The following is an 8,883-nucleotide window of genomic DNA, read 5'->3' as shown; positions in this document are numbered from 1 at the left end:
ACAGAATCTGTTACATTGAACCGTTTTTTCACAAATTCACATTCAGGTATACTCAGAGCTGCTCCCTGTTTAGCTATTATAATGTGCTGTGAGATTATTTAAATTTTTTGTCCTTCAGTTTCTTCCTGCCATTTCTTTTCTATTCTTTCATCTCTTTCGGGATCATATATCATTGTACAATGAAATTCTGATTTTAGTAACTGTGCTTCTGGAATCTGTGCCTCAATAAACTTTCCCCATTTATTAATTGTCTGTCTCACATCTTGTCTATCTGTCCTATCCAATAAACATTTGCTTTTGGCTCTACAGCCATCATCTGAGTTTCTATTCCTATTGTGTCTATATATACTGTGTGCATTTGGAGGGACTGCTGTGGGTGGGCTTGGCTGAATAGCTAGTGGAGGAGCATTCACTGGAGACATCACTGTCATTTGTTCTGATTCTTATTTCTTTACTGAAGCTTGAATCTTTTTCTTATTCTTTTTTTGTTAGTTCTTCAAGTTGTAATTGAGTAAATTTTCTCTGTAGCTCTTTCTCTTGGTTCTTGAGCTTCTGTTCATTTTTTCTGTATTGCTCCACTGCATGAGACACATGGTCACAGAACTCTTTGTGTGTTTTAGAGTTTAAGCCGACCACGTCCTCCAGCCTGCTCTTTACAGCTTGTGGCATGGCATCTATCACAGCATTTCTAAACAATGTTGCCATTAATGGGTCTCCTTCTGGATTCCCTTCAGTTTCTTGCTTCCATCTTTTCAGCTGTCTCTGGACATATGTGGTTGGATTTTCTGTTTCCCCCAGCTGTTCTCCCTTTAATGATTTAGGGTCCAGTCTGATCGGGTACTCAGCACGCAGTGCCTGCCACACTGCTGGACGGAATGCATCAAAAACAGTTCCATCCATGTAGTGAGAGTCCACAGCTCTGTCCAGATTGGATGCTTGAAGAATTTCTTCCATCTTTGCTCCTCTTATAATCTTTGCCAGCAGTGCTTTAATGTCTCCCAAAGCTAAAAGTTTGCCCATAGTTTCTTCTTTAAACACATTAATCCACTTCCCAGCCCCCTCATGGATGTCTGGGAGGCGAGTGACCAGCCCCTCAAGGTCCTGTGAGGCCCAGGGGACATACTGTCCCTCTGTACCCTTAATTAAAATCTGGAGTTGTGCAGCCAGTGGTCTATGTCTTCCTTTATCTCTTCCTCGTCCCCATGTTCCTTTATCAAATGATGGCTCCTCCCCTTCACTCACTTCCTCTCTGCTGTCTAATAGTTTACTTCTATCTCTCACCAATTTATCTGCATCTTGTATTAATTTTTCTGTTTCTTAAATTTTCCTTCCTATTTCTGCTTCCATAGCCTCTGCCCTTTTCAATGAGTCTTCTCCTTCCTTTTTGAACAAGGCTAGCACTTATTTCTTCTAAACTTTCTTTTTACTATTGCCTTTAGTTTTATGATTTTTTATCAGAGTTTCCATTTCCTCGCACAATGCTACATCAAATGTCCCTTCCTTTGGCCATTTTGTCATCATTTTTTTAGTTCTCTGTTGCCATTTGTTTGAGAGCTTGTCTATCAGTTCTTTACACAATGGATATTTTACTCCTAATATTTCCACCGGAGTGGCTGCCATAATTTTTCCAATAATATTACAATCCTATATTTAAAGCTCAATATATATTTTTATACAATAATTTAACTTACTATATATTCTCCCCAACTTCATTTGCTTCTTTTAACCGCTTTCTCCTATTTTCTTCTGTACTATGCACTTTTAAGCTTAGTATTTATTATATCACATGAGTGTGCACATTTTCGATATTTGAATTTATACTCTAAATCCTATTTTTGATCACTTAGCGTCCAAAAGTGCCAACCAATAACTAAGACCTATATATTCTTTGTTTCTGTTATAAAAATTATTTTATCAGCAATTTAATTATTTAACTTAGGGCATATACCTCTATTATATTCTACTATCTGAACTGCATTAGTTTCCTAAATATTCTCCCTATCTCCGTCACACAATATATGCATTCAAACATGTATGAAAAATCTACAATGCCAATATCTTGATCCAGTCTTTATTGAAACAATTTTTCTAAACACATTCACTCCTTCTAGTCCCTTTATTCACAGGGCTCATACATTCATTCATCCCTCTCAGGTGCGGCACTAACTGCATCCGACTCTGCCAGGTCACACTTTAGTGGCGGTCCAGGAGGGGTGCGCAGCTTTTGCCCACCCAATACAGAATTTAATGTTCTCATACAACCATAGTTATTCACACAGACACAGACACATACATTAAAACATACTTAAAAACAGACTACACTACACTCTTCCTGAGTGACCTGTCAGTTCTACTCGCTCTTTCACTGATACACATCCTCAACACAGTAAAGAAGCAGTACCCTGCAGGAATTTTTGCCTATCCGTTCAGACCTCTGTACATTCCTTACAACTTTTTACAGAGCGGTATCCACAGGAATTTGCGCGTTTCTTTATACTTTATCTGCTTAATGTTTATTGCTATCCTTCAAAGGCCCACTTAACAATAAACACAGACCATTGCATGCATTTAGTTATTCTGGAATCAAAACCCTTTTTTCTTTTTGTTCCTTAAATTTGGAGGAGCAAATTTCGAGTGTTCTTACCACAAAGGGCATACCGGGCGAACAACACTAAGTATATAAGCAAAATCTGCTTACCTTAGTGGCCACCGTCAAGCCACCCCAATGTGGTCTTCCACCCCTGCTCCTTTCCAGCCCCACGTTGGGCGCCAATTTGTGGTGGCTTCTGCCGCTGCTGTGAAGAATCTTTTTATAATGTAATACATAAATGGCTATGTTCACATTGATTATACTTGAATAATTTATATTTTGATTAATTAAACTCTTCTTCAGTCGTTGCTATGTTTGACAGTGATAAATATTGTAGCAATTGACGGAATTAATTATCCGACAAGCCGATGTCAAAATAGAGCTGTGCATTAAGTGATGCAGAGTAAATTCAGCAGCAACTGTGTTGGTTGAATATATATCAGCTTCTACCGTTAACAATGAAATATCTAATGCATTATTATTTAATTATTATACCATTAATAATTAACTTATTTATTTATACTTTAGTACACTAAAAGTACAAAAAATTGGTTAAATATTAATTTTATAATAAATGCAAAAACAAGATGTCACAAAAACTAAGGAGTGGAAATGGCAACTGATCCTCTACTGCCATCTACTGGTTATAATGGTAATTTCATGTCATTTTCATCTTAAGTCTTTGTTTTACATCAAGAGACACATTTTTGGCCATTTTTTTCATCTTCATGAATGAAAAGTGAATATTTGAAGTGAATTTTACTGCACAACTGTAGAGTTAAAAATAATATAGGCTTTAAAATATTTTAAGTGTTTAAAAAATGTACACTATAGACCAGGGGTGGGCAAACTTGGCCCTCCCAGGCCACTTTCCTTCAGAGTTTAGCTCCAACCCTAATCAAACACACCTGAACCAGCTAATCATTGTCTTCAAGACTACTAGAAGGCTACAGGCAGGTGAGTTTTGTCAGGGTTGGATCAAATCTCTGCAGGAAAGTGGGCTGGAAGGGCCAAGTTTGCCCATCACTGCTATAGACAAACAGTGGGTAAAGGGCAGTGTGTGTTTTGTTTTTTTTTTGTGTTATATATTAATGTATCTCACTCCAGCCAGGCAACCAATGTTGGCAACCCTGATATATTATAATATAATTTTAGATTAAAGTTTTTGTCTTTTCTGTAAAAATAACTTTCCTGGGTATATATTTTTAATAAACAATTCTGTTTCATAAACCTGGCTACTAGAGCATATCACACCAGTCCTCAGGTCCTTACACTGGCTTCCAGTTTTATTTAGGATTGATTTTAAAGTACTTTTACTCGTTTATAAATCACTCAATGGCCTAGGACCTAAATACATTGCAGATATGCTCACTGAATATAAACCTAACAAACCACTCAGATCATTAGGATCGAGTCAGTTAGTAATACCAAGGGTTCACACAAAACAAGGGGAATCTGCTTTTAGCTATTTTGCCGCCCGCAGTTGGAATCAGCTTCCAGAAGAGATCAGATGTCAAATCTAGACTCAAAACTCATCTGTTTAGCTGTGCATTTACTGAATGAGCACTGTGCGATGTGCGAACTGATTGCACTGTATTTTATGTATGTATATTTATTTTCTATTTTTAACGGTCTTAAATTAATTTAAAATCATTTTTTAAATCATCTTCAAAGTTTTTAAATTCCTTGTTTTGTTTTTGTGATTATTTTTTTTATGATTATTTTACTTTCTTTTATGTAAAGCACTTTGAATTACCATTGCGTACGCAATGTGCTATATAACTAAACTTGCCTTGCCTTACTAATAACAGCTTAACTTTATTTACCTTTGCCTACCTTTGGGGTCTTTGCTATTATATTCCAATATCATTATGCCTCAATTAGTTAGTTATAGATTAAGAGTTGTTGTTTTTTATGTACAGATGGCTTGCTGCTGTGTTTAATAATTTATGTTGTTAAAATAGCATACTTTTCTGTAAATGCATTGTCTGCTGGTTTATTTAGCTACTTTTCAGTACACCACATTATATGCCACTTAGTACTGTAAGACTTATAATGTTAAAGTGCAAATTAACACCTGACCACTCTTGTGGGTTTGCTGCTGTTACAATTAATAATCACAGAAGGGTAAAACCATTGGTATGATGTAAGAAGCACAGCTACAACAAATAAAACTGATAATGGGTGAGTTAGAATTATAGTTTGCGAATAATCAAGCATTGACAGTCGTAATGGCGACACCGAGGGGCCCCAAATAAAATTCTGCTTAGGGCCCCATAAAGGCTTGGGCCAGTCCTGTTTTTGCCATTAGAATATTGAACACTGTATTTATCCCCCCTACAAAAATAACAAATATATGCTAATTCAGGGCGCTCTCCTTGCCAAATTGCCCAAAATTGCTCATTTTGCGGCGTTAAAATGAACATTCCGTTTATTTCTCCTCTGAAAGACTTTACAAATATCTGCAGGAAAAGTGATGTCATGCAAGCCACTCGTCCAAATTCCTGTCTTCTATTGTTTGCAAATCTGCTGGTGTGTTTTTCTAAGTTTTATTGCCAGTAATTTTATCAAGCACCAAATCCAAAATTTTCTTTGTGTGTTTGAAAATTTCTCTGCAGGCTATTGCAACTTATCACATGTCCGTGTTCTTGTTTGTTGCTTCACTAAACTCATTTGTTATTCAAAAAAATTCAACATAGGACTAAATGAACTGGTTTATTTAAGTTACAAATATCACTGAATCAGCCTAAATGCAATAATTTATGACAAGGTATACCAACAAAACAATTTTATGTCAAGTTTACTTTGTACATTGTCATTTCTATATAGCCGTAATTCAAAGCAAGTAGCCTGACTTTACCACATCGACAACGACTGTTTGCTCACGTAATATTTTTTGTTTTAATGTGTATTGCATTATGCATATTGCAGATGATGAAATATTCAGAGCATGAACATTACCATTGCTCAGCAGCATTTTATCTTTGAGGAATGCGTTAAGTATAAAGACAGCCAAGGTTGTTTGTTTAAAATATCTCTTAATGAAATAAAATGAAGTATACATTGACTTGCAAATCATAACTTAATGTGTTATAAATGGCATAACACATGCTCATGTGAGTTTTTGATTGCAAAAGTTTGATTGTTAAAAATAATATAAAATTCGTATAGGCTATTCATTAAAATTCATTGGAAAAAAGTAGCCTAATCCTACAATGACAATATAAGCAAGAATTTAGTTGAATCAAATTGGCTGTGAAAGTCGTTTCAACTTATTAAACTGACTTAAAAATAATTAGTTGCCATGGCTTTTTGATCATATTATTATTACCTGTAACATATCTGTGCCGTACTCATATTAAGAATTAACGACCATTTCTACAACCATTGAAAAGACAGCAGAGAAAGAGCGAGTGCGTATTCACCTCAGCAGCAAACCAATCTTGCATCTGTAGCACTTATTTTGGTGTTAAATCTTAGATCTGTCCTATTCTTGGAACAAAATTAATGCTTAAGGTTGATTCAATATTACTGTTAATGATTTTTTTTCACACTCAACATCAGCAATAGTAGCCTACAAAGTCACTTATTAAACCTATTTTTTTTTTATGAACAGAACGAAAACTGACGTTGCCTAGCACAAATAAATAAAAGGTTTTTGGATTTTCCCCTTACTTCAAGCGAATGCTTAGTTTGTGGTTTATTATTATTAATATTAAATGTATTTAATACATACATTTTTATTAATTTTTATTAATTTATGTATTATATTATTTATATATTTATTATTAATAAAAATAGAGTAAAATAGTACAATGACATTCACTTATTTTAAACTTTGAACTTTTATTAGCCTAACAAAATGAATAAGGATAATAAGTTTTACCTGCGTTGTAACACATCTAAATAATGTAGAGCCTTGCACGGGCCTCCAATCTAGGCCCTTGTCCGACAGCTTATCAGAATTCTTCAGCCCGAGTCCGACTGGAGCCCGTGTCTTTTCTCACTTGCCCTATCATACACAGCTGCTGTTGCAGCCATTAAAAGAGTGCAGTTTTGTTTTTGATGGCAAAGTGGTTACATTTATTTTCATTTCTTTATTAAGTTAATTTAGATATATAGTCTATTTGGAAAATAATTTTGTTTGTTAAATTTAAGTTTTTGTTATAAGTATACGCCAAGCTGCCAGCGGCAGACAGTGAGTTGATAGCCTTCTCAAATCATCATGTCTTGCCTAAAATAAAATCTATAGATATAGGCCTAAAACACTTCAAGTATATCACAATGTTAGTTTAAACGTTTAACCTAGATAAATGTTCGCTATTAGACGCATATCAAATCGTTTGTGCAGAGAGTGGAAGCTAAAGCGCGCTTTACAGGACATGGAGGCGGCAGCGCCATCACTTGCATTTTTCTTAATAAAAGTGAAAACAACTTAAAATATTATGATATATTAACGAGGCAAACCACCAGCAAATGCCATCAACACGTTTTACTCTGGTAAACACATACGTCAATACACTGCAACACAACACATCACATGACAGTCAAATACTGGCTCCCAAAGTTGGGAACCAATGAGATGCCAGACATCAACCAAGTAATTACAAATACACATTATCCCAATACACCACAAATATGCTGACATTTTTGCTCATAAAGATAAGAGTAATACATCATTCTACACTGTAAAGGGTCTACTTTTATTTGTGTGTGCTCACAACAAAACGTTTTAAAATAAAGAAACCAAACAGGATGCGCCTTCTGCCGTCTCGATCTTGAACAGGAGCGCTTCACAATGATGAACCGAAACTCAGCGAATACTTGCTTCACAGACATGATAAATATATCTATAGAAAGCTTTGAATTACTACTTTAAAATGAAATAATTCAAAGTCTTCAATAAAACTCTTCAAATAATTAAAAACAAACTCTTTCATTATGTAATCTGTAAAGATGCATTTCTCTCTAAAGGCGCATTCAGTGAGGAGATGGAGAGTCAGGATCGACTTGTGACACTGACTCAGAAACACTTATTAATAAATAATTAAAATATCTCCTTACATTTCCCCCCGACACCTTCATGGTAATTCTTTTTTGTTGTTGCTTTTTACTTAGGCCTATTTTAAATCTCTGGTAGGGGCAGCAGTTTTAATCCAGTCCTCCTTTTTTTTACTAACTCTTCCAGAGGTGAAAATTTGCTTGAAGCCCGGCCCTATAGGGGCGTATAAGTCGGGCTTGGACTGAAATGCAGGTCTCTAAAATAATGGTCTTTGGATTTCCCCTTACCTTAAAACGATCGTCGTTTGTGGTTCATTATTATAGCCTATTAATTAAAACACTTCAGTCATAAAATACAATGGCAAATTCACATATAATTAAACATCTAACTTTTATTAACAAAATTAATAAGACGAAATGCCTACTTGCGTTGTAACCCAAATAAGGTATTTTCCCTTGTTTAAAACGTCTGCTTAGTTTGTGGTTCATTGTTTTTTTTTTAATGAAAAGACAGCAACAATAAAGACAAACTAACTTATATTAAACGAATAAATTAAACTTTTACATTTACATTTAGTCATTTTGCAGACGCTTTTATCCAAAACGACTTACAATTGGGGGATACATAAAGCGATTCTTCTTAAAGAGGCAAACAGACACAGGAAGTGCTTGTAATACCAAGTTTTAGGCATTGTTCAAATAAGTACAAGCTAGAAAGGGAAGGAATAAATAAAGAGAAAGACAATGTTTTTTTGTTTTTTTTAGGATGAAGTCAAGTAGCGTCAAAAGAGATTAGTTTTCAGCTGTCGCTTGAAAATTGTCAGGGATTCAGCATTCCGGATAGGGGTGGGAAGATCATTCCACCAGCCAGGAACGGTAAACGAGAATGTTCTGGAAAGTGATTTTGAGCCTCTTTGTGATGGTTCCACGAGGTGTCGCTCACTAGCGGATCTCAGACTTCTGGAGAGGATGTAGATTCGTAGTAGTGAGTGGAAGTAGGCGGGTGCTGAGCCTGTGGCTGTTCTATATGCAAGCATCAGTGTCTTGAACTTGATGCGAGCCGCAACTGGTAGGCAGTGCAAGGAAATAAAGAGAGGTGTAACATGGGCTCTTTTGGGCTCGTTGAAGACCAGTCGTGCCGCTGCATTCTGAATCATTTGTAGAGGTTTGATTGTGCTTGATGGAAGTCCAGCCAGAAGAGCATTGCAGTAGTCCAGCCTAGAAATGACAAAGGCCTAGAGAAGAAGTTGTACAGCATGCTCCGTTAGAAAGGGCCTGATCTTTCTGATGTT

General features: G+C 35.8%; 1 long non-coding RNA gene across 1 annotated transcript in view; it reads right to left on the bottom strand.

Annotated features, from left to right (window-relative positions):
- Window positions 1-8,883, bottom strand: part of LOC107702340 (uncharacterized) — a 22,515-nt gene that overhangs the window by 2,752 nt on the left and 10,880 nt on the right. Inside the window, exon 2 of the long non-coding RNA XR_001635752.1 lies at window positions 2,321-2,326. This is a non-coding gene — a long non-coding RNA (uncharacterized LOC107702340). The remainder of the gene's footprint in view (window positions 1-2,320; window positions 2,327-8,883) is intronic.

Source organism: Sinocyclocheilus anshuiensis, unplaced genomic scaffold (assembly GCF_001515605.1).
Source record: "Sinocyclocheilus anshuiensis isolate Anshui unplaced genomic scaffold, SAMN03320099.WGS_v1.1 scaffold2071, whole genome shotgun sequence".
Classification (NCBI taxonomy): domain Eukaryota; kingdom Metazoa; phylum Chordata; class Actinopteri; order Cypriniformes; family Cyprinidae; genus Sinocyclocheilus; species Sinocyclocheilus anshuiensis.
The sequence above is the reverse complement of the archived record's forward strand: the minus strand, read 5'-3'. Positions and strand labels throughout refer to the sequence as shown.